The sequence below is a fragment of the Mesocricetus auratus genome, unplaced genomic scaffold (assembly GCF_017639785.1).
Source record: "Mesocricetus auratus isolate SY011 unplaced genomic scaffold, BCM_Maur_2.0 Super-Scaffold_100020, whole genome shotgun sequence".
In the NCBI taxonomy this organism is placed as follows: Eukaryota; Metazoa; Chordata; class Mammalia; order Rodentia; family Cricetidae; genus Mesocricetus; species Mesocricetus auratus.
Genome location: NW_024429201.1, coordinates 33798066 through 33821289, shown reverse-complemented (window position 1 = coordinate 33821289; position 23224 = coordinate 33798066). Strand labels below are relative to the sequence as shown.

Genomic DNA, 23224 nt, shown 5'->3' with positions numbered 1-23224 from the left:
CCTGGAAAATTCTGTTGTATTTTCTAGAAAACTCATAATAGACACTTTTCTATCAAAGCTATTTATAAGCATTGTATTATAATTATATGCTGGTGTGTCTCCTTTGTTAGGCTTTCAGCTCCATGAAGATAGAGACCTGCTGTGTCCGTGTTCACATCTTTGTCCCTAGTACAATAGCAGACACAGGCTATGAAATGTCTTTGCCTTATTTTATCTGCTGAAATTGTAGTTTTTCAGTGGCACACTTTATCGACCTACTCAGCTCTCTTATTTAGTATTTCTATTTGCTGTGAAGGGACATCATGACCATGGCACCACTTATAAAGGAAAAACATATAATTGAGGTGGCTTACATTTTCAGAGGTTCAGTTCATAGTGATCGTGGCGAGACATGGTGGGGCGCAGGTAAACGTGGGGCTGGAGCTGAGAGTCCCACATCTCAATAGGCAGGCAGCAGAAGTGTTCTGTCTCACTAGGCGTGGCTTGAGCACATATGAGGCCTCAAAGCCCATCTACACAGTGAAATACTTCCTCTAATAATACCATACATACTCCAACAAGGCCACACCTCCTAATAGTACCACTCCTTTTGGAGGCTGTTTTCTTTCAAACTACCACACTGACACAGCTCAGTGTTACCGCATCATGCATCTTTCATATAAAACCCACCATTTATCTCTTCTCCAAGACCCATGCCTTACTTAGATACTATTTGCTTGCAAGTTAATGGAATCCGATTTGTACTATTTTCTTTTCATTTTAAAAATGCATTTTAATTGAAATAGAATTACATAATTTTCCCCTTCCTTTCCTCCCTCCAAGTACCTTCCCTCCAACCCCTTCCTTGTCCCCTAAATCTTAAGTTGATAGCCTTATTTTCTTTGATTATTGCTGTTGTGTATATGTTTATGTGTGTGTCCACAAATACATAAATACAACCTACTGAGTCCATTTTTATTTGAAGATCAAATATCTAACATTTGACTAATCTTATAGGTAAGAAGCATGGGTAACTATAATTTGTAATTCTCAGACACATAATTGCTCAGTAGCTAAAGCTTCCCAAAGTAATTTAGCAAGGACAATGACTTCAAAAAATGAATATATATAATATATGTATATATATTCATTACATATATTTGCTGTTTGTGTATGTATGGTTTCAGAGAGGAACACTCTGCATTGGACAGTCAAGAAGGGGGTCATCTCTGAGAGAAGCTAATGCTCCCAGCAGTCATTTGATTTTTATTGTTCTTGGTCTAGAAGTGGGACAAGTACAAAATTTTCCCTCTTCCACATTGAAAGGTGAGGAATATGTATAGGTACCACAGTGGACAAAACCTTGAGAAGGTTCCTACTTTGCCTGCCCAGGCCTGTGTGTCTCTCACCACTAACCCTCACCAACTGAATAAATGTGAGAAAGATACCAGGGATTCTGCAATTTCTGTTTCAGTACCAATGATAGTGGTTATGAGCTCCAGGGCATGAGTGATCCTTCATTTCTCTGGAGCTTCAGGTTCTCTGAGCTCTTGATTCTGGGAGAATCTGTTTATGCCTTCCATCTGAACAATAATCCCTGTTCATCACTACACACATGAGAGCAAATATAGTTCTTTGGTTTCCTATTCCTTCCCAACACCAGCAAAGAATAATATCTGTGACTGGTAAATTAAAACCCTGAGAGTAACCTTACAATGGTTACTAATCTGGACTACTTTTAAGTGCTGACAGGTATTACTGTATATTCCAACTTTATACCTGAAATATCTCATCCCAAGATAAAGAAATTTAGTTAAGAACTCAGACCAAAAAGTGTCAGCATATCTCATGAACACTACCTACACTGCTGTTCTACAACCTAAACAATTTTTGGCACTTGTTACACATACTGGACATGTTATGACAGCAGGAAGGAGGCTGGAGATACCAGGATCATTTATCTGTGAAAGGAGCCAAGATGGAAATAGAACTCAGTAAAGGATATGAAACACATGTGCACACACACATATACACACACACACACACACACACACTTGACTCACACATATATATCCATAGTGCATAGGACATATCAACTCATTTAATGTGTAAATGAAGATGAGAGAGCAGACAATCAACTAGAAACCAGTGTCACTGGAAAATGTGTTCTCTATGGCTAAAAAAAGAAAGGTCTGTTCATATGTAACCAATATGTTAATTCAAATCATCTAATGTGTTTATGCTTTAATAACCAACAAGGCAGAGTATCCCCCAGAATATCCTACAGCATGGCATCTGAAGATATGTCTTTGACTTTAGTACTATAAAGCAACAATTGTGTATCTGTATCTTTTAACTATAACAGAATTAATATATCCAGAAAGCAGAGAAATGTTCTGTTTCTTGGATATTTCATTGTGTGTATTTTTGGATCAAAGAGACCTGTGGAAATGGTTTATTATTTGTTTAACAGTGATTTCCAAGCAGATATTTAGTAGACACCTGTTTTGTCTGTTCAGTTCTGCTACCTGCACGTCTGTGACATTCTGGAACTGTCCCTCTGTCTAGATCTCTGGGTACAGTTGGTAGGGAGGGAGTGTTCTAGGAATAGGCATGTGACTTATGTCAATAGTCCTAGATACTGTTCCAGGAGAGACACACGATCCACTTACAGTGAGTAGGAACTAAGCCAGGAATCTTTCCAGAACATACTGGACCTGTTATGACAGCAAGAAGGAGTCCAGAGCTGCCAGCACTAATTAGCTTTTAAAAGGAGACAGAGTCCAGTAGCGGGTGTGGAGCAAGCTTGTGCTGGCATTTGTCCACTGTTGCTATTGTCACCAATTTCCACATAATTGCTGTACTAACATAGTGTGGATTACTGTCTAGAAGCACTGGAGACCAAGTATGATACAAGACACTGAGCTAAATCACGGAGTCAAGTGGGCTGTCTCCTCTGGAGGCTCCAGTAGAGTGTGTTTTGTACTAGTTTGGATTGTGGTTGCATGGCTGGGGTCTCCGTTTACAATCTGGATGCTCATATAAGGCCTGTGCCTAATAGGAAGCCTCTGCTTTCGAAAGGTATTCTGGTTTGGGGGCTTGGGGAGCTTTGGGGGCTTGGTTCTCCCTCTCCCTCTTTTTCCCTTCCCCTCCTCTCTTCCCCCTCTCTCTCGTGTGTGTGTGTGTGTGTGTGTGTGCATGTGTGTGTGTTGTCAGTACTTATGTACATCACTTACATGCCTGGCAATCATGGAGGTCAGAAAAGAGCATTGGACACCCAGGAACTAGAGTGACAGACATTGTGAATCACCATGTGGGAGCTGAGAATCAATCTCTCTCTCTTCTCTCTCTCTGTGTGTGTGTGTGTGTGTGTGTGTGTGTGTCTGTGTGTGTGTTCACAGACATATGGGTACACATGTGTTGGAGGGTGCATATGCCAAAGATTAATGTTGGGTGTGCTTTTCTATCACTCTTGAGATAGGGTCTTTCATTGACCCTGGACCTGTTCATTGCGGTTAGTCTTTCTAGGTAGCTCACCATGGAGGTTCGCTGTCTTAGCCTCCTACATTGAGCCCTCTCCTCGGACCCTGCCCACTTTAGTTTATGACACCATTTGTCTTCCTTCAAAATCAGCAAGCTTGTGCTGAGTTATCCTATCACTTCCCTTCTGCCTTCCTTTTCTGGTTTTAAAGGTTAGTATGGTTGGGTTGGGCTTAGATAATTCTCTGCCCAAAAGCTTAATAAGTTCTTCAAGTGCCTTTTGCCATGTTAAGATATTATTTCCCAGTCTCCAGTGATTGGAGGATGGAAATCTTTGGGATATATTCTTATGCCTGTTAATAATTAGGCTACAGAGTCAGCTATGCCATATGCCAACTTAATCCTTGGAATTTCAGCTATTGAAAACATGACCTCTCTCATGTGGCTGAGAGACACTTAAGAAAGTGTTCAACATCCCTAGCCATCTGGGAAATGCAAATCAAAACAACTCTGAGATATCATCTTACTCCTGTCAGAATGGCTAAAATAAAAAACACCAATGGCAGTTCATGCTGGAGAGGATTTGGAGAAAGGGGAACACTCGTCCATTGCTGGTGGGAGTGTGAACTTTTACAGCCACTTTGGAAATCAGTATGGAGATTCCTCAGGAAAATGGGAATCAGTCTACTACAAGACCCAGCAATTCCACTCCTAGGCATATACCCAAAAGATACACATTCATACAAGGATGTCAGTTCCAGTATGTTCATAGCAGCATTATATGTAATAGCTAGATCCTGGAAGCAACCTAGATGCCCCACAACCAAAAAGTGGATAGAGAAAATGTGGTACATTTACACAATGGAGTTCTACTCAGCGGAAAAAAAAACAATGGAATCTTGAAATTTGCAGGCAAATGGATGGCACTAGAAGAAATCATCCTGAGTGAGGCAACCCAGTCACAAAAAGACAAACATGGTATGTACTCACTCATATATGGATTTTAGACATGGATCAGGGGAGTGTCAGCCTACAATCCTAGTGCCAGTGAGTCTGGGAAACAGGGAGTTTCCTAAGAGAGATGCATGATACCCCAAAGAAGTGGAATGAGGCAAGATCTCCTGAGCAGATTGTAAAAATGGAGGGAGGGGAGAGGGAACCAGGAAAAAGAGAGGGGGATAAGAGGAAGGGAGAAGAAGGCATGGGGGAGCAGGAAGATTGAGTCAGGGGAAGGATAGAGGAGAGCAGTATGAGAGATACCACAATATATGGAGTCGAGGAGAGTGCTGACACTAGTGAGATTTCCAGAGATCTACAAGGATAAAACCAACTGGCAAACTAAGCAATAGGGGAGAGAGTCCATTAATAGCCCCTCCCTGATGATAGGGTTGATGATGACCTTATATGCCATCCTGGAACCTTCATCCAGTGACTGATGGAAGCAGAGACAGATACTCACAGCTAAACACTGAACTGAACTCCTGGAACCCAGTGACTGAGATGGAGGAGTGATGAGCAAAGGGGTTAAGACTGTGCTGGCAAAACCCACAAAGACAGCTGATCAGACAAGGGGGAGCTCTTGAACCCAAGACTGATGGCTGAAAGGCCAACAGGGGTCTGATCCAGACTCCATGAATGTAGTGTCAGTGAGGAGGCCTCAGACATCTCTGGGGCTTTGGGTAGTAGATCAGTGTTTACCATGGCATACGAATGAACTCTGGGAGCCCATTCCACAAGGAGGGATGCTCTCTTAGCCTGGACACTTGGGGAAAGGCCTAGGTCCTAACCTGGATGAAATGACAGACTCTGGAGGTCCCCCCAAGAAGGACCTCACCCTCCCTGGGGAATGATGTGGGGATTGGATAGGGGACTGGGGGGGGCTGGTGTAGGGACAAGGGAGGAGGAGTGGGAGAGGGAGCTGGGATTGACATGTGAAGCATGCATGTTTCTATTTTAAATGAAACATATATTGAGGGAAAAAAACCATGACCCCTCTCTTTGCTAACAGCTTGAGACAGGCACTTCTTTACTTGTAATTTTGAGGAATAATACCTAGCTCATAATAAGAGTAATCTAGGTTTCCTTAAATATTGTATATATTTATATCCAAAGAGATGGGAATTTCAAAAACATGGTCTAGAGAATGTTGAGTTTTTTTCCCTCAGATCCATGGTTCCACAGAGGAAAAGCCAAGAGCCAAAGAAGAAAAGTAGCTATCCCAGTCCACACGCTACTGTATTTCAAAATCCATTATTGATCACCAAATGAGAAACCTTTCTAGCATTTGTCAATGAATTATTTTTCATGTTGTTTTAAATATCTGTTCCCACAAAAAATAAAAAAGCAAGCATTATGGAAGAATCTAGGTATTAGAGTCTTCTCCTGTAAAAACCTTCCCAGGTCTCTTCTGGGTTTTATGTGATATTTTAATTGATGCTTTTCCATCTATAGTAAGTCAAGCCTGTACTCATGTGTTGGAGTAGACCTCCATTTGCATTGTTCACCTCCTCTTTAACAGAATTGCTTAGCTGGTATGAAATACATTAAAAAGGACATTTACTAAATCAAGCTAGCTAATCCATAGTTCTCAACCTTCAGAAATCTCCACAAGTTTCTTGTTTTTCTTTTTAAAGAGATGTCAAAAATGTTTAATAACAGCATGGGCATCTTCCTGTAGACAGTGTCTGTCTGTTACTGTTTTAGTTCCTGACAACCTGGGTCATCGTGACCTTGTTCATTCCCTCCAAAGGAAATGTATCTTTTTTGCTGGCAAGTGCTACAAACACATTCTGGAAAGATGTTTCTAATTTATGGCATCAAAACAGCTCATAACATCTTGTAAAGTCTCAGAGTCACTCAAGAGGTATTTGTGGTGTTTGATTCTCTTCCCATTCTGTAGGCTTCCAGAATGTGGAGTAAGGGGAACACTCCACCACTGCTGGTGGGAGTGCAAACTTGTATAGATGCTTTGGAAATAAGTATGGCAGTTTTTCAGAAAACTGAGAATCAGTCTACCTCAAGACCCAGATATACCAAACTTGGGCATGTACCCAAAGGATGCACAACCATATCACAAGGACATTTGTTCAACCATGTTCATAGCAACATTATTTGTAGTAGCCACAACCTGTAAACACCCTAAATGCCCATTAAGCAAGAATGGATAAAGAAAATGTGGTACATTTACACACCAAAGTATTACTCAGTGGTAAAAATCAAAGGCATCTTGAAATTTGCAGGCAAATGGATGGAACTAGGAAAAAAATCCTGAATGAGGTAACCCAAACTGAGAAAGACAATTATAGTGTACAATCAGTTATAAGTGGATATTAGCTGTAAATCAAAGGATAACAATCCACAATCCCAGAGAAGCTAAGTAAAAAGGGAGACCCTAAGAGGGACACACATGGAGGGCTCCAGGAAGGGAAATAGTTAAGCTCTCCTGGGTAAACTAGGGAGAATGGGGAAGAGACAGGGGATGGGAACATGATGGATCAAGAAGATCAAGTTGAGGGAGACACCAAGGGGGAGAGCAATGAAAGATAGAAGGAGCCATTATGGGGTTAGGGAAAAACCTGGTGTTAGAGAAATTCTCAGGAATCCACAAGGATGACCCCAGCTAAGACTCCTAGCAATATCAGAGAGGGTATCTAAATGGCCTTCCCCTTTAATCAGATTAGTGACTACCCTAATTGTCTTCATAGAACCTACATCCAGTAACTAATGGAAGCAGATACAGTGACCCTAGCCAAGCAATGGGCTAAGATCCTGGAGTTCAATTGACGAGAGGGAGGAGGGATCCTATAGCCAAGGGGGACTCAAGATCACGATGGGGAAAACCACAGAGACAACTGACCTGAGCTAGTGGGATCTCATGGACTATTGACCGACAGCTGGGGAACCTGCATGGGACCGAACTAGACCTTCTGATTGTGGGTGACTGTTATGTGGCTTGATCTGTTGGGGGAGGCTGCAGTGGCACCAGGATGGATCTCAGGGACAACAATTGGCTTTTTGGAGCCCATTTCCTATGAAGGAATACCTTGTTCAGCTTTGATACAGGTGGGAGGAGCTTTGTCCTGCCTCAACTTGGTATGCCAGACTTTGTTGACACCCCAAGGAAGGCTTTACCCCCTCTGGGGAGTAAATGGGGGTGGGATGTAGGGAAGCAGGAGAGGGGAAGGAGAAGGAACTGGGGGTGGTATGTAAACTGAAAAATATTTTTAAATAACTTTTAAGTTAGAAAAATAATTAGTAAAAATATTCAATATTAGCTATTATTGTAAGTATTGTTGAAGTTACTTACATCTCCACTATACCAAGGAAGGAGAGTAATGCTGAACATAACCAAAGAACACAGTAATAGTAAGAAAAGCAGATTAATCTTGGTCGTAAGGAAGGAAATTATAATTTCTCAATTACATGGCAAGATGGTGTAGCCACGCCCTGTCACTCAGGCCTAGGTTTGAGTTTTCTCACACTGGAGAGTTGTCTAGTTAAGATGGATTTTGAGAACTTACTTGGGCTCTTTACTGTCATACTTAACATTGTGTTGTGGAGAAATATAAGCAAACTGAAGAAGAAAATAACACTTATGTGAGATAGACCAAACCAGTGTATTTGGATAGCCAAGAGAATATATTTCTTGCTGAAACTAGTAGAATATAGGAACTGGATAGTTGTCATAGTCACTATACAATGTGTTCCTATAGAATTTTGAAAAAAGGAGGAAAGGAAAAAGAATGAAGCCAGTGGTAGGAAAGAAAACTAACCTCTCAAACATTAATATCAAACATGAGTGAAGACACCTTTACTATCAATTTGTATGTTAAATATTCGATTATATAAGTCTTCCCTTTTCTGAGTTTTGCTATCTATAATTTCATTTAGGCTTCAGTCTGAAAACAGTCAATAGAAAATAACAATAATAAATAATCCTCAAGTTTTACTGTATGATAGTCTGATGAAATGTTAAAATGTCCTGCTCAGGATTGTGAGTGTTGGTAATCATTGTCCCTCTGTTCAGTGTATTCACTGTGTGTACTACCTATTTGCTAGTTACTCCAGGACTACCAAGGTGACTGGGTAGACTATCAAGGTATTTCAGAGCTTGCATTCAAATAGTCTTACTTTACTCAGTAATGGCCCCAGAAGGCATTCATGGTGTTTGCAACTGAGACACACAAATGAGAAGCATAGCATGCCTTGTTTGTGTGAAATTATACCAGTTCTCAGCAATAAGGTAAACACAATCCTATGCTGAGGTTGCTAAGGCATGGTAAAAGTGAATCTTCAGTCTGTCAAACCATAAATACAGAAAAAGAAATGGGCATTTTTATTGGAAACTTGACCATGATGCTCGATAAACGCTTAGTCATTCACCTCATTTCATTTCCTAGCATAGGCTTCAAAGCATTGGTGGATTCATACATTAAACAGCTGAAGTGTCAGTTGGTGGTGTACATCTGTAGTTCCAGTATGCAGGAGGCTGAGAGAAAAGAATCCTGAGCTCCAGGACAGCCTGACTGTGTAGCATCCATAGCCCCTACCCTTCTCCTTGTCTATCTCTCATCTGAGTGCATCAGAAAGAAAGAGGATGTTGGTAACTAAGTATGTGAATAATCATTTAACACACAGATGAATAAGAGAGGTTCTACAGTTGTGTGTAGTTCGTTAGTCTTCCAGGTGCCTTGAGGACTACAAAAGCTCAACAAGTTCCTACAGTGGCCTCCTTAACTAGTTTCTGTCCTTAGAAATCCCTGGATCTAGGCCAGAAGTGGGCCAGCCTCAAATCTTGAATTATTGGAAAATCATGTTTATTCAATTCTGGACCACTGAACTTGACATTTTTTCAGCTCTGTGAAAGGTCCTTCTCTATAAATTGTAGCATTTTCTTCTGTTAAAAATTCATTATAGTCATAACCCTGTCCATATGACACAGCACTATTAACTCATGAACATTATTACTAGCAGAATGTATTTTCTTTGCATATCAATTACTGTCAATTTCCCCATCTGATGGTTTCTTGTCCTCATATGTAACTTACAGGAGCAGAGAATATTTTTAAATTGTGTTTTATTGAATATATACATGTTTCCTATCATAATTCTCTTAAGAATACATACAACTATTTTCCTAGCATTGACATTGTAGTAGCTGTTACAAGTAATACACAGATGACTAAAATTAAGCAGAAGTGTGTGAAATATATTGCACAGTTCTCTACACAGTCTATAAACACTTGAGAATCTATGGATTTTGGCATTTGATAGGTGGTCTGATGACCGATATCAACTAAAATAAATGATGCTTTCTTTTTTTGAATTTTTGTGGTCATGTTTTTATATTTTAAACTTATTTTTATTACTTCTTTTCTATAGAATTTTCCTCATTTCGTGGACTCTTTCCTTTCATGTGTGAAGATGAAAGTAATTTTGGCTATTTTTCTAAGAGTTTTTTTAAATTTTTATTTCACATTCATTGGTGGTTTTGCCTGCATGTATGCCTGTGTGAGGGTGTTTGATCGTCTGGGACTGGAGTTAAAGATAGTTGTGAGCTGTCATGTGGGTGTTGGGAATTGAACCTGGGTCCTCTGGAAGTGCTCTTAACCAATGTGCCATCTCTCCAGCACCTAATTTTGATTTTTTTCCTCTGGTTTTTAGATCTTTCTGACTTTGGTTTTCTTTGCAGGTTTTTCATGTTAGAAACTTTCCATGTATACTAAGTGATTCTTGGATGCTCAGCTATGTTTAAGTGTAGGTCTTTATAAAGCAGCATAAAGTATCTGAATATATCTATTCAGAGCTTAAACTTCACTGTTAGTGCATGGGCTGGTAAACCAGAAGTTTCTTAGAGAACCCCAAATTTCAGCTTGTGTATATTTTCTCTTAGGGTGCACTCAATTTCTTCAGAGGTCTTGAGGTCTCCCATCTAGGAAGATGAATGCCTGACTGTAAGTATGTTGCCAGCACAGTCAGAGAAGGGAGTAGAGGTTCTACGGGTTTATAGGTCAGCATTACACTTGCATTTATTTCAGTTCTGTTTCTTCATCTTTGCTATGCCTAGAGTCCTTCTTTCAACTGAGCTACAGCTCTTCAGTTTCTCAGAAGGGAGAGTGGAGAGAGAGAGAGAGAGAGAGAGAGAGAGAGAGAGAGAGAGAGAGAGAGAGAGAGAGAGAGAGATAGTCTGGTAGTATGTCTAGAATACATTCAAAATTGCCCATACTGATCTAGCTTTCAGCTATGCCCTTCACTCTCCAGTGTATGTTCAATCTCTCTGGGTTCTTGATTTATTATAACCCAAACCCATCGTTCTGCCCTGACTATACAACTGTACCTACCCTGTCATCCAAATAGTTACTGAAATTGTGTGACTACTATTTCTATTCCCTAGACAAATATCATTTGATATTATTTTGGTAGAGTTTTTGGAAGTACAAGTGACAAGCACACACAATTAATTTGCAGTTTATTAGAAGCTCTTCATGCTTTTTGTCTATAAGCTTCAAGGAAATCAAAACTTTTCAAAAGGACTAGAAAGATGGTTCAGAAGTTATGAGCACTGGTGCTCTTCCAGAGGATGCAAATTTGACTCCCAGCACTCACAGAGCAATTTACAACCATCTGTAACTCCAGTTCCACAGGGTTCAATATCCTCTCCTAGCCTCTGTGGTAACTGTACACACATGTATAGATATACATGCAGACAAAATACCTTTACACATAAAATTACAAATAAAAAACTAAAACAAATCCAAACCAAAAAAAACACAAACAAATAATTTTTTTCTTTTTTACAATAATCCTTTGTCCATTATTGTGGAGATGTCTTAGTTGGTAAAGGGCTTGACTTGTAATCATGAGGACCTTAGTCTGGGTCTTAGAACCTATGTTTAAAAGCTAGGTATGGTGGTTCATGCATGTAATTCTCCTGCTGCTGAAGCAGATACATAGGAAGATCCCTGGGGCTCACTTTCCAATCCAGCTAGTCTAATTGGCAAGTTTCATGCCAGTAGGACATCCTGCTTCAAAACACAAGATGGAGAGTGTGAAAGAAAGAGTGTGGACTTGGATGGAGGGGGGTGTGGAGAACCTGGGAGTAGTTGGGGGAGGGGAAATTATAATCAAAATATATTATATGAAAAATATATTTTAATAAAGAAAAATAGAGAAAAACAAAAGTCTATAAGGTTGGTGCTTGAAAGTCAATACTGAAACCTGCCATCTTGTCCTTGAATGCAGGCACACACACTCACATACCTACTACACACTTCCACATTCATGAACACCTACATATACATACAAAGAAAGCCCTTTATCCTTCATTTTTTTCAAGTAAAAATGAATTTATTGTTTTGACCTATGAAAACAGATTAAAAATACAAATAAATAAAAACAGAGGAAAAAACTTTATATTAAATTTTATAAACTCTAAAATATTATTAAGCATCCTTAGATTTTATACTTTAAGAAAAACATAAAAATATACCTCTGACTTGCTATCATCCCCTGAATAAATATTATACTTTATGAAGTATTGACTATTTACAGCTATATTTAGTGTTTTGTACCTATAATCTAAGATCTGAGGAGCCAGAACTGGCAGTATAGGGAGTCCTGGGCAGACCGCCCATGGTAGAATCCCTTTTTTCTTAATAATTGTTCACAGTTATAGTCTTTGTTTACCTTCTTGCTTTTTACCTAAGGTCATATTATTTTACACATGTAAATATCAACTGTTCTATTACTAGTTCTTTGATAAAGGGTATTTCAGTGGGATATTTGCAAACATTCCCAATGTGCTTTTCTGTTTGTACAGTTTTCAGACCTCAGTTACTCCACTGGTATGATTTCAAAGTAGGTATACAGAAATTCAACATTCCTAGTATGGGTAGTCTTACTTATCTCAATATCTGTGATTATTAGTATTGAAAATAATATGTTAAACAAGTTGTTAGCTAAAAATCTATAGTCTGAGGAATGACAAGGCAGAAACCTAACTATGAAGAAATGTTTCCACTGGGAAGGACACCAGTTAAAAGAGGATTTGTCACTTGTTTAGAGGAAATGACCAGTTACTATGGTGATATCTTGTCTGTATAATTAAAGCCTGGCTGAAGATCAGAGAATTGAGCTTGCCATTTTCTAACCATAGGAGTCTAGAGGTCTGTACAGACAGTCAGGAAGTGAGATGGCTGGGAGGAGATATGATACAGGCAGGGAGAACAGGAGCGCACTCTCTTCTCTGCTGAGATGCTAAGGAGGTAAGAGGTGTGGCTGTGGTTTTGCTCCATCTTCTCTCTGATCTCTCAGCATTTTCCTCTGTATTCGACTCTGGGTTTTTATTATTTAGACCAATTAAGAACTTCACTTAAAAGTTATATTTGTCAAGGTGGAATCTGTGTTTTCACTTATCAATTGTTGATCATTTTCCCCTAATCCTTTGCCTTAGACAAGCAAATAAAAGCAGAATAGAAATGAAGACATGTGGGTTCTGGTGTGAGGTCTGCTTTGCAAGGTCTGCTTCATGAGCTCAAAGCAACCAAATGACTCCCCTTTTCTGTTCTGAAAGTGACACTTTCAGTACACCAGTGCCATAGGGATTTGTCATAAATGAGTCAAGCAAAAGGAGAACAGAGCCAAAATGGGATGAATTCATTTTGAAGCACGTACAATTTCATACTTGAGTATTGTATTTACATCATCTCCACCTCAAAGTCTCTCTGCCTACTTCAACTCCTCACATAACCCCCAAGTTCCTCTCAATTTCATGACATCTTCTTTAGTTGCTATTGTTTTGTATTTAAACTGGGCAGTGGTGGTGTATGCCTTTAATTCAAGCACTTGGAAGACAGAGGCAAATGTATCACTGAGTTCAAGGTCAGCCTGATCTGCAGAGTGAATTCCAGTACAGTTAGAGCTACACAGATAAACCCTGTCTCAAAAAAATACTCCCAGCCTGGACTCTTAGGGGAGAGCCTAGGCCCTGCCCTGAACAAAATGACAGACTCTGGAGGTTCCCCCTTGGAGGGCCTTACCCTCCCTGGGGAATGGAGTGGGGAGTGGGTGGGGGGTTAGGGAGTATGTTGGGTGGTGGGGGAAGAGGAGAGGGAGAAGGAGCTGGGATTGACATGTGAGGAAAGCTTGTTTCTAATTTAAATAAAAGAATAAAATAAAAAAGAAAAAGCATATAATAATAATAATGATAACAATAATAAACTTTATATTCATCACACACACACATATGTATATATGAGAGAGAGAAAAAGAGGGAGAGAGAGCCTACTGAGTTCATTAATGTTGCTCATATGGCATAGGTCGTGGGTCCGGTTAAGTGGTTGTTGGTTACCCCAGTATAAAAGTGCCATTATTACACTCTTGGATATATTGTGCCATAATGATCATTGTTGCAGTTTGTAGGGTTTATAGGTTGATATGCTCCTTTAGTAGCTTGTATAGCAGCTTCAGACACTGAAAGTAAGACCTCAGGGAAGAGGTTTCAAGGAGGGAAGGAAATACTGAGTGAGACAGAGGGAGGATGGATAAGGAATACTAAGGATGTTTGAAAAATCCTAAGAGAAATGTTATTTTATAGTTTCTTGTTACTGATAAACATACCATACTATAACCTCACAGGCCACATTCTGAACACAGAACTAATTTCATCCTCTTGCGTCAGATTACTTCCAACTGAATAATGGAGCCTCAAATTTCAAATGCTAAAGTCCATGTCTTACTTGATAAGTGACTGATTCTGAGCATGAAAAAGAAAAAAGTTTGTTCTGGCTAGTGACTGTGACCATTTTGGGTAACTTACAGAAACAAAGTCAAGAGAGTGTGTATAAGGAAATGAAGAGAAGGGGTATAAAATATATAGACAGATTTGAAAAGTGGCCATTCATTTATTAATAATGTTAGTTATGTGTGTCAGAAACAACATAACTAAATGATGAGGGCCAGTCCACATATTCCAGAATACGTGGGTAAAATGATAATGAATCATTTTCATTTTGATACAATGGCCACTTTTTTTCTCAGAAATTATCATCCTGGGGATGCGCTGCCCTTCTCACTCACGTGGACACACACGAGAGAAGAGAATTTGGAAGTATACTTCCAGTGTCCTGTAAATTCGGTGACAGATTCCTAGAGAATTATGGGCAGATTTGGAGGGAAACAAGGACAGATGATAGACTTAAAAAGAAAACCCTCAAAGAGTTGCATGACCCTAACCTCAGCTACCAGCGCCATAGAGAAGCTAAAGACTTTGTTATACAGGGGAATATAATAACAAATGCGTGTGTGATCCTAGTAAGTATTTTTCTCAAAAGGAGAGAATGGGTAAGGCTGAAAGTATCCACACAAACCAATCTTTTTGATGAAAACATATTTCCTTTTTTCCTCCCAGTCTCTACAAGGCACTGCACAAAGTGCTCATTTATATGTTCTTTGTTTTCATCCCAAAGCGAGAAGATCAAAGAGTTAATAAAACCTTTTTGCCATAGAAGGTCATTACAAAACTAAATGCAGCAATTCAAAGTGGAAAATAGAATGAATGCCAAGGAGATGTTTAACGAAGTAGCATGCTAGATGTATTCTTTGAAGAACATTTGCAGACTCGTTTGATTGCTTCAGCGTGCACAGGGAACAATGTGTCTGCGTGGAGCTAACACTGACTGATGGTTGTGCTCTGTGGCACAACTAGTTCGCTAGGAATCAGAAGTGTATTTGATATAGAATTACCTAATGTTGCTGAAAATATTCATGAATGTTTTGCATAGTAAAATGGTATTTAAAACTTCCATACCTTTTGCCCCTTGGGCTTAATTAAATTCCCAAATATGGGACATGACTGTATTCATTTGAAAATTACTTGAAATACTATTTTTCTAAGACTTGACAACGTTGAACTGCGAGATGAAGGGATTTTTTTTCTTTTTTGTCTCCCATGAGCCACTTCAGTTTCTCTTTTACTCTTTCTTAGCCTTCACATCTTTAAGGTGGGAACATACACAGATTGTATAGAGTGGTGACCTCAGACATTGCCAGTCTTGCTATGTGTCTATTCAAAAGAGGTTAGGGCACTGGACTCTAATCTTAATGCCACATGTCACAGCCTGCTATTCACTATCTGTACTCTGAATCTTGTGGCCTGTTTCAAGTGCTGAAACCTAATTCTTAATGTAATATTGAGATGAAGACAGGTAGAGTTTTTAAAAGGCAAGCGAGTCATGAACACAAAGAATGAAAGATGATATTGATTATCTTGCAAGAAGTCTGAAGAGTTTCTTGGACCCTTCTGCTATGTGAAGGCAAGCTCGATGACACTGTCTATGAATCAGGAATGGAGGTCCTCAGCAGGCACGAATCTGCTAGTCTCTTGGTCTTGGATTTCCTTGTCTCCAGAACCATGAGAAACAATTCCTGTTATGTATACATTGGCCAGTGTAAGATATTTTGTTATACCAGTCTGAATAAACTACGATAATATAGATGTGGAATATCAGCCACAGGACCCATTAGACAGATTGCTTCCACAATAAGGAGCAGCAGCACGGCCTTGGGTATCAGAACTGTTCATCATCTGGTAGATTCATAGTTGTATTTCTTCCATGTTGAAATAAAAAGAGTTGCCTCCGGGGGTGTTTTGGTGACAGACCACAATGAAGGCATAGTTAAGGTTCGAGCAAAGATTTTCAAAAGAATATAATGTAGTATAATAACATCATTGAAATTTTAAAGTCAGTAAACTAAGCTAAAGCACTGGAGCTTTTATCTGGAGGCAAATAGTTGACCTGCTTCATGACAAAATGAATGTTCCGATCGCCCCTGCAAGTTGTATTTCTGCCTGCTAAGGGTCCTTCTTCCCTTCTCGCAGCAGTGGAGTGTGTCGTCTTCCTGCAGGGCCACAGGCTTGCAGATCTGGACAACAAAATGAAAGGGGGATATCAGGCAGCCCAGAGCTCTGTGCCCCAGGAAAGGAAACTGCCCTCCCGCTCATAAAAGGGCAATTGTACTCAGCACCACTTATCCAGTGCCAACAATCTGGCAGGACTTCTATTCAGTTTTATACCAGTGCTCCAGCAAGGTGACCCCAGAGTGAGGCTGAGGTCAGGGAAAGGTCATTGCCTGAAAAATGAAACTAGTCAAATGGAAAGAATCTTAGGAATGGGGGAGGCTGGGCATCCACAAAGTAACCTCCTGTAGACTGTAGAAGGTAGCATAGAGAGGCATTTGAAAGAAATACTACTGGCTGTTGCAAGCTGGTACTAGGGAGCTTAGAAATATGGTCATACAGTTTCTCTCTACTCCAGCTGTCTGCTTTTTAGCTTCCTCTGTTGCATCCTCTCTTTCTGTCTACTATCACCCCTAATGTCCAAACCAAGCACAAAGTGCCATCAATGGGACAGTTGTGTCACGGTCAGCTTTCTCCTCCTCAGGACCTTCCAGTGCCTCCCATAACAGCCTCGTGGCACACACATGCCTCCACAATGATGCTGGTTGGCCACGTGTGACCTGAGGGGTCCATTTAAAGAAATTTCTGAAGTGCCAAAGGAAGCTTTGTGACTGGAGTGTCCATTTGCTCTGTCTTAACTTCTCATATCTCATGAGACATGAGTGGATGCTCACAGGTGGGTGGCCAGGGAAGGCAACAGAAGACAGGAATATGGAGTCATTGTTAACTCATTTTAGCCATCCAAAAAAGCAATAGATGGCATTCTTTGAATTGCCAAAAACAAACATTTCACAAATAAATCTACAAATAAAACCATACAACTTTTAAGGTACACGAAGAACACATATAGATTGGAAAGGAATTTATGTTAAAGAGATGACTAAACCCAGGCTATACATGCAGAGTGTTTGCTAGCCATCTGACTTTTTTCTTTTGAGAAACATAAAGCTCATCAGGTTAGGAAGTATTCATTTACTTTTCTTAAATGTGTAAAAAGATAGAGGAGTTCCAACTTTTCATTTTATACTTGTTATCAGGATTTCATAGGAGAAAGTTAATTTTTAAATACAATAATTATGAAAACTTATTTTTAAGAGAGTCAGTTTCCATAGGTCATCCTCAGCAGTCTTACATCTTTTAATATGAGATCCTTAGTTTGATTAGTGCATTGTAAATTATTTATCTTGCAAAAATGCATTAAAATAGAATTAGGATATCTTTGGTTTGTATGACTCATGATACTAAGTCAAAAATAATATAATACGTGTTATTCAGAAAGAAATGTAAATGTGGCCTAAAAAGAACATTTGTGAGTCGGCTTCACATTAAACATTGAGCAGAAAAGTTGACTTATTTAAAATAAAGCTAGTCACTGAATCACTATGCTACATGTAAACATTTCTTTGTAAATAAAGAAGAACTGACAATGCTTGAAAGTATTGCTCATCAAAATCACAACAAGAAACCAAATGTTATGAACATGTAAAATTCCATGTTTATTTAATATCCGTTACATAGCTGGTTCATTGAAACCAGAGTTTGTGAAGACAAATAACATTTCTGATGAACATAAACAATTTCATACAGTTGAAATGCATTCTGCGTTTTCACATGAATAAAGCTGTCATTATGCAGCAGTTCCAGCAATAAAGACCTTGCCTGGAATTGGCATGGCATCTCTCAGTGTTGCAAGGCAGCCTGGGCCTCCATCCAGCTCTGGAGGAGAAATTAACAGCTCTACATCCGGGAGCCTGCCGAGCAGCACATCCACACTGAGTTGCAGGAATCTTCACTCAGGATCAGTGCTGACCTCCAGAGCACTTGGTGTCATGGGAACCTTCTCAGAGGACACATCCAGAGCTCCAGACGGGCATCCCTAGCACACACATTTTTGGAATGCTAAAAGCAATATACCAAGAATTCATAAAGGCTCAACTCTAGTTGAGTTTATTCATAGTATTAATAATTGTGTATTCTTATAATTGCTTGTGTGCCAGGCATTGGGCTAAGGACATTTACTAGTTCATAAAATGAACAAAAAACTCCGATAAATGCTGTGATTATTTTTCCCTAAAGCCCCAAAGAGTGAATATAGGGTCATAGAAAATAGCTGGTAGAAGCCCATGGCCTTTTGTGTCGTCAAGACTAACCTGGAAGAACTAGTGGCTTCCTATGTCCAGCATGATAGACTAGTTAAAAATATCCACAAGGCCATTCACATTTATTCGATTCGTTTTAATATAGACTGGAAAACTGAAATTCTTCATGCTCTTGAAAGGCCTCCTTTTTTTCCTTTGTTAACATTTTTCTTTTAATTTGTATTATTTTTTTACAGTGAGTTTTGATCATAGTAAACTTCCTTCCCCTTTCCTCATATTTACTACCACTTTCCTACACCCTACTTTGTGTCATGTTTTGAAAACCGGTCAACTGCAGTTAGTGATGTCTTATAATCTTGCAAGAGTGCTCTTCCGCTGGTACACAGTCAACCCACCAAGGGCCACACCCTTGAAGAAAAGGGACTGTCCTTCTCTGAGCAGCTACCAGTTGCCAACAGTTCTTCCGTTCCAACTTTCCCCTCTCCTTGCTGGGATTTCATGTGTTCTGAACTTCCACAGATGCTGTATGTGCTATCTCAACAGCTGTGAATTCGTATGTACATTCCAAACAATGGTACAAACATCTTTGCTGCTAGGAGTGGCCATGTGATATCCTCTGGTCAGTAAGAACTAAGCTGTTAGACAGACTTACAAGAATACTTTTCTTTAAAAAAAATAGATGTGTTAGGTATGGTAGTTCATGCTTATAATTCCAGTACTTAGGAGGCCGAAGCAGGAAGATGGCAAGGGTTATAGTTATAGTTTTATATAGTTACAGCTATAGTTATAGTTGTTAGAGCTATAGCCAACCAAGACTAGAAGAAGACCCTGTTTCAAAACAAACGGTCAAATGACAACAACCAAACCAAGGGTATGTAAAACAAAAGATGCAGGCCTGAGATCTTTTTACCCTTCTACCTGATATATTCTGGATTATCTATACTCATACTTCCTGATTCATGTTTTTGTTAGGCCGTATTAATTCAGTTTCCCCCTACTTGTAGCTGACAATGATGAGGCTGTTTTGCAAAGCATTAAGACTAATTAGGGAATATTAGAGAAAATCACTTATATTTGTTAAGTAAAAGGATAAATAAATTGATTGTTTTGATCTGGGATATTCTGTACTACATTTTTACTGCTGAATTGGTGTCGGGCACATTTTCTGCCTATGGTAATACACATTCACCTCTTAGAAATGACTGTTCATTCTCCTTATTATGTACACAAGAGGAATGGCTACAGCCCTTGTCCTCATTAGACAAGTCCACAATTAGCAATGTTTGGGGGTCCAACAGTCACAAGAAGGTATATTTGAGGAGAGAAAATAAGATATTGATGGAAAAAGTAAGATACTCAAATACTTATGTAGGATTTGCCATTAAATTACATAAACTAAATGTGTTTTCCCCCTTTCTATTGTTAGTAACGGAAATCTCATTTCCAGTATGTAATCTCAGACAAGGTAGCCTCTCCATTCTGGAAACAGTTAAGCCATTATTCTGCATTGTTTAACATACAACATATAAAGATACCAAAAATATCACACTGTACTTTGCAGAGACTTGCAGTGACCGGGATATGAAGTAGGAAAAGGAAAATGATTTAGGGGTTGTACAGAAGTCCTATTGGAATCAAAAGGTAATTGATTATCCATCTTCTGACTGGCACAGCTGGGAGAGAAAGCAGCAGCTCTTCCTAGGCTGTAAGCCTCCTGAAGCCAGTGACTATGTCTTATAGATGTTTAACTTCCTCATAGAACCTAGAATTCCAAAATAATTTGCAGCTATTTGGCTAGAAAACTGTTTTTATATATGTTAAATATTTTCATAATAACTTAATGATTATCAACCTAAATAATTCATGTTTTTCTAGAAGCAACCTTATTTACATTAAGTACAATGCTTGGATTAGAAGGCCACAGTGAGGAGACTATCCAATACTGTGGATGATGAGATGAAGGCATTGCAGTCCCCAACCTCACTGTCCCATAATGGTGTGCTCTGCTGTGTATTCAGCAAGCATCTTCCAAGCACCCCAGAAGTCATGCCAAATAGGTGCTTCCAGCATAAAGGGAAATTTTAATGAAAGCAAAGCTTTGTGGCTTTAACTATCCTAATATATAACATCAAATTTACTTATTGTAAATAACAACAGGAAAAGAGAGCTGCTTCAACAGTTAAGCGTGAGTATACACTGCTTTTGTAGAGGATGAGGTCAGTTTCTGACACCCTCATTGGGTAGGTACACTTACAATGCCTTTAACTCTTGCCAAAGGGGGTCAAACCTTTTCTGGTGTCAGTGGCGCTGTACCCACTGGCACACAACCACATTACAGATACACATCAGCACACATAGTGAAGTGGAAATCTAACCTTCAACTTTTTTACATGTGGCTGTGGGGTGGATATTCCTGCCACATGCAATTCAGAAAGACAATCCGCTTTCCTAAGTAACTGCCTTAGTCCACACTTTGACCCCAGAGGTCTTTGCGCTGTTCTATCAGATGCTATTGGATTGTTGTTTTGCCCAATTCCAATAAAGGGTGTAAAAAAGAGGATAAACCTACAATCTAATCACTGCCCTAAATCCCACTCTACTAACAAGGACTTTTCTTAACAAGAGGTCTTCTGAGAAGTCATTCTGATAAAGAATGCATTCACTCAACCAGTCTTCTCACTGAGCATGCTTGGACAAGAATCAGAGTGATTTTCGAAAGGTCTTCAGTTCGTGCTGGTTTTTCAGGGCTCCTTTTTTCTCCTCTTTAATGTCCATTTTCAAAGGAGCATTGAAGAGTAACTCTAAGTGCTAGGATTGCTCTGGGGTATTTAACAGGTGTTAAACTTGTGTCCAGGTCATAGGTTCAGGTGCAAAAACACACGGCTTTCTCCTCTGCTAAGCTGTGATTGCACACAGGAGGACCAGACCAGAGTCTTTAAATGACATGTCTCCCTATAAAACTGTTCACCCTGTGCTTGCAGAGGTTCTCATGTGGAGTCAGCTGAGATTGTTGCCACTGAGAACTGACAAGGCAGAAACATCAGCTACTCCTATGACAGGTGACGTTTCTTATGCTGTAGCAAAGACAGCAGGATATAAGCAACCACATGACATGGAATTTTATATATTTCTTAAAATAGTCCTTGGGGATGCTGAGATCATTCGTCAGGTAAAGGCATTTTCTGCCAGGCTTGTCAAGCAGAGTTCCGTCCCCAGAACCCACGTGGTGGGAGAAGAGAATGAACTCCCACAAGTTGTCCTCAGACCTCTGAATGTGTTGCCCCACTATACACAATAGAGATGTAAAAAAGTTTATTCACAGAAACACTACTCCCCCCTCCAAAGTTTGAGACAGGAAGGAATAAGGTGAACAGCAGAAAGAACTAAAAGAAGAAAATTGGTACACAAGTCTAGACTAAGTTAGATAAGACAAAACATGGTCTAATGGGCTAATAGCTAATCATGACATAAACTCTGGGTCATAAAGGCAAAGGCCAAAACAGAAGACAGTTCGGGACACATGCATTATAAACCCACTTTTTATCATCTGTAAATGTCTTAAAAATTGTCTCCAGTTACTGTTAATCAGGGAAGATCAGGAGGTTCACTATAGATGAAATTAGTATCTTCAATTCTAGATAGGACCAAAGGTGCTGTGAAGACTTCTTTCTGTTTGGTTGTGCCGAAGAGCTACAGTTCCCAGTGCTGGCCACTGCAATGCCTTGTTGCCAGAAGCAACCACATCACCTGTGAAAGCAATGACTGTGAAACACTCAGTGTCCCTTTACATCTGAGAAAACTGTCACAGGACACTTCATCCTCTCTGCATGTGCCACAGAAGGACACTGCAGCTTTGTCACTGAAGGACACTGCATCTTTGTCACTGAAGGACGCTGCATCCCGGTAGCTGAAGTCACTGCATCCCTGTCACAGAAGGACACTGCATCTTTGTCACTGAAGGACACCGCATCCCTGTAGCTGAAGGACACTGCATCCCTGTAGCTGAAGTCACTGCATCCCTGTCACAGAAGGACACTGCATCTTTGTCACTGAAGGACACTGCATCCCTGTCACTGAAGAACACCACATCCCTGTCACAGAAGGACACTGCATCCCTGTAGCTGAAGGTCACTGCATCCCTGTCACTGAAGAACACCACATCCCTGTCACAGAAGGACACTGCATCCCTGTAGCTGAAGGTCACTGCATCCCTGTCACAGAAGGACACTGCATCCCTGTCACTGAAGGACACTGCATCCCTGTCACTGAAGGACACTGCATCTTTGTCACTGAAGGACACCGCATCCCTGTAGCTGAAGGACACTGCATCCCTGTAGCTGAAGGACACTGCATCCCTGTCACTGAAGGACACTGCATCCTCTCTGCATGTGCTACAGGAGGACACTACATCCCTGTCACTGAAGGACACTGCATCTTTGTCACTGAAGGACACTGCATCTTTGTCACTGAAGGACACTGCATCCCTGTCACTGAAGGACACTGCATCCCTGTCACTGAAGGACACCACATCCATGTCACAGAAGGACACTGCATCCCTGTCACTGAAGGACACTGCATCCCTGTCACTGAAGGACACTGCATCCCTGTCACTGAAGGACACTGCATCCCTGTCACTGAAGGACACTGCATCCCAGTCACTGAAGGACACTGCATCCCAGTCACTGAAGGACACCACGTCCCTGTCACTGAA

General features: G+C 40.1%; 1 pseudogene; it reads right to left on the bottom strand.

Annotated features, from left to right (window-relative positions):
* Window positions 1–22412, bottom strand: part of LOC101836772 — a 48881-nt pseudogene extending 26469 nt beyond the window's left edge.
* Window positions 22413–23224: the final 812 nt, after the last annotated feature.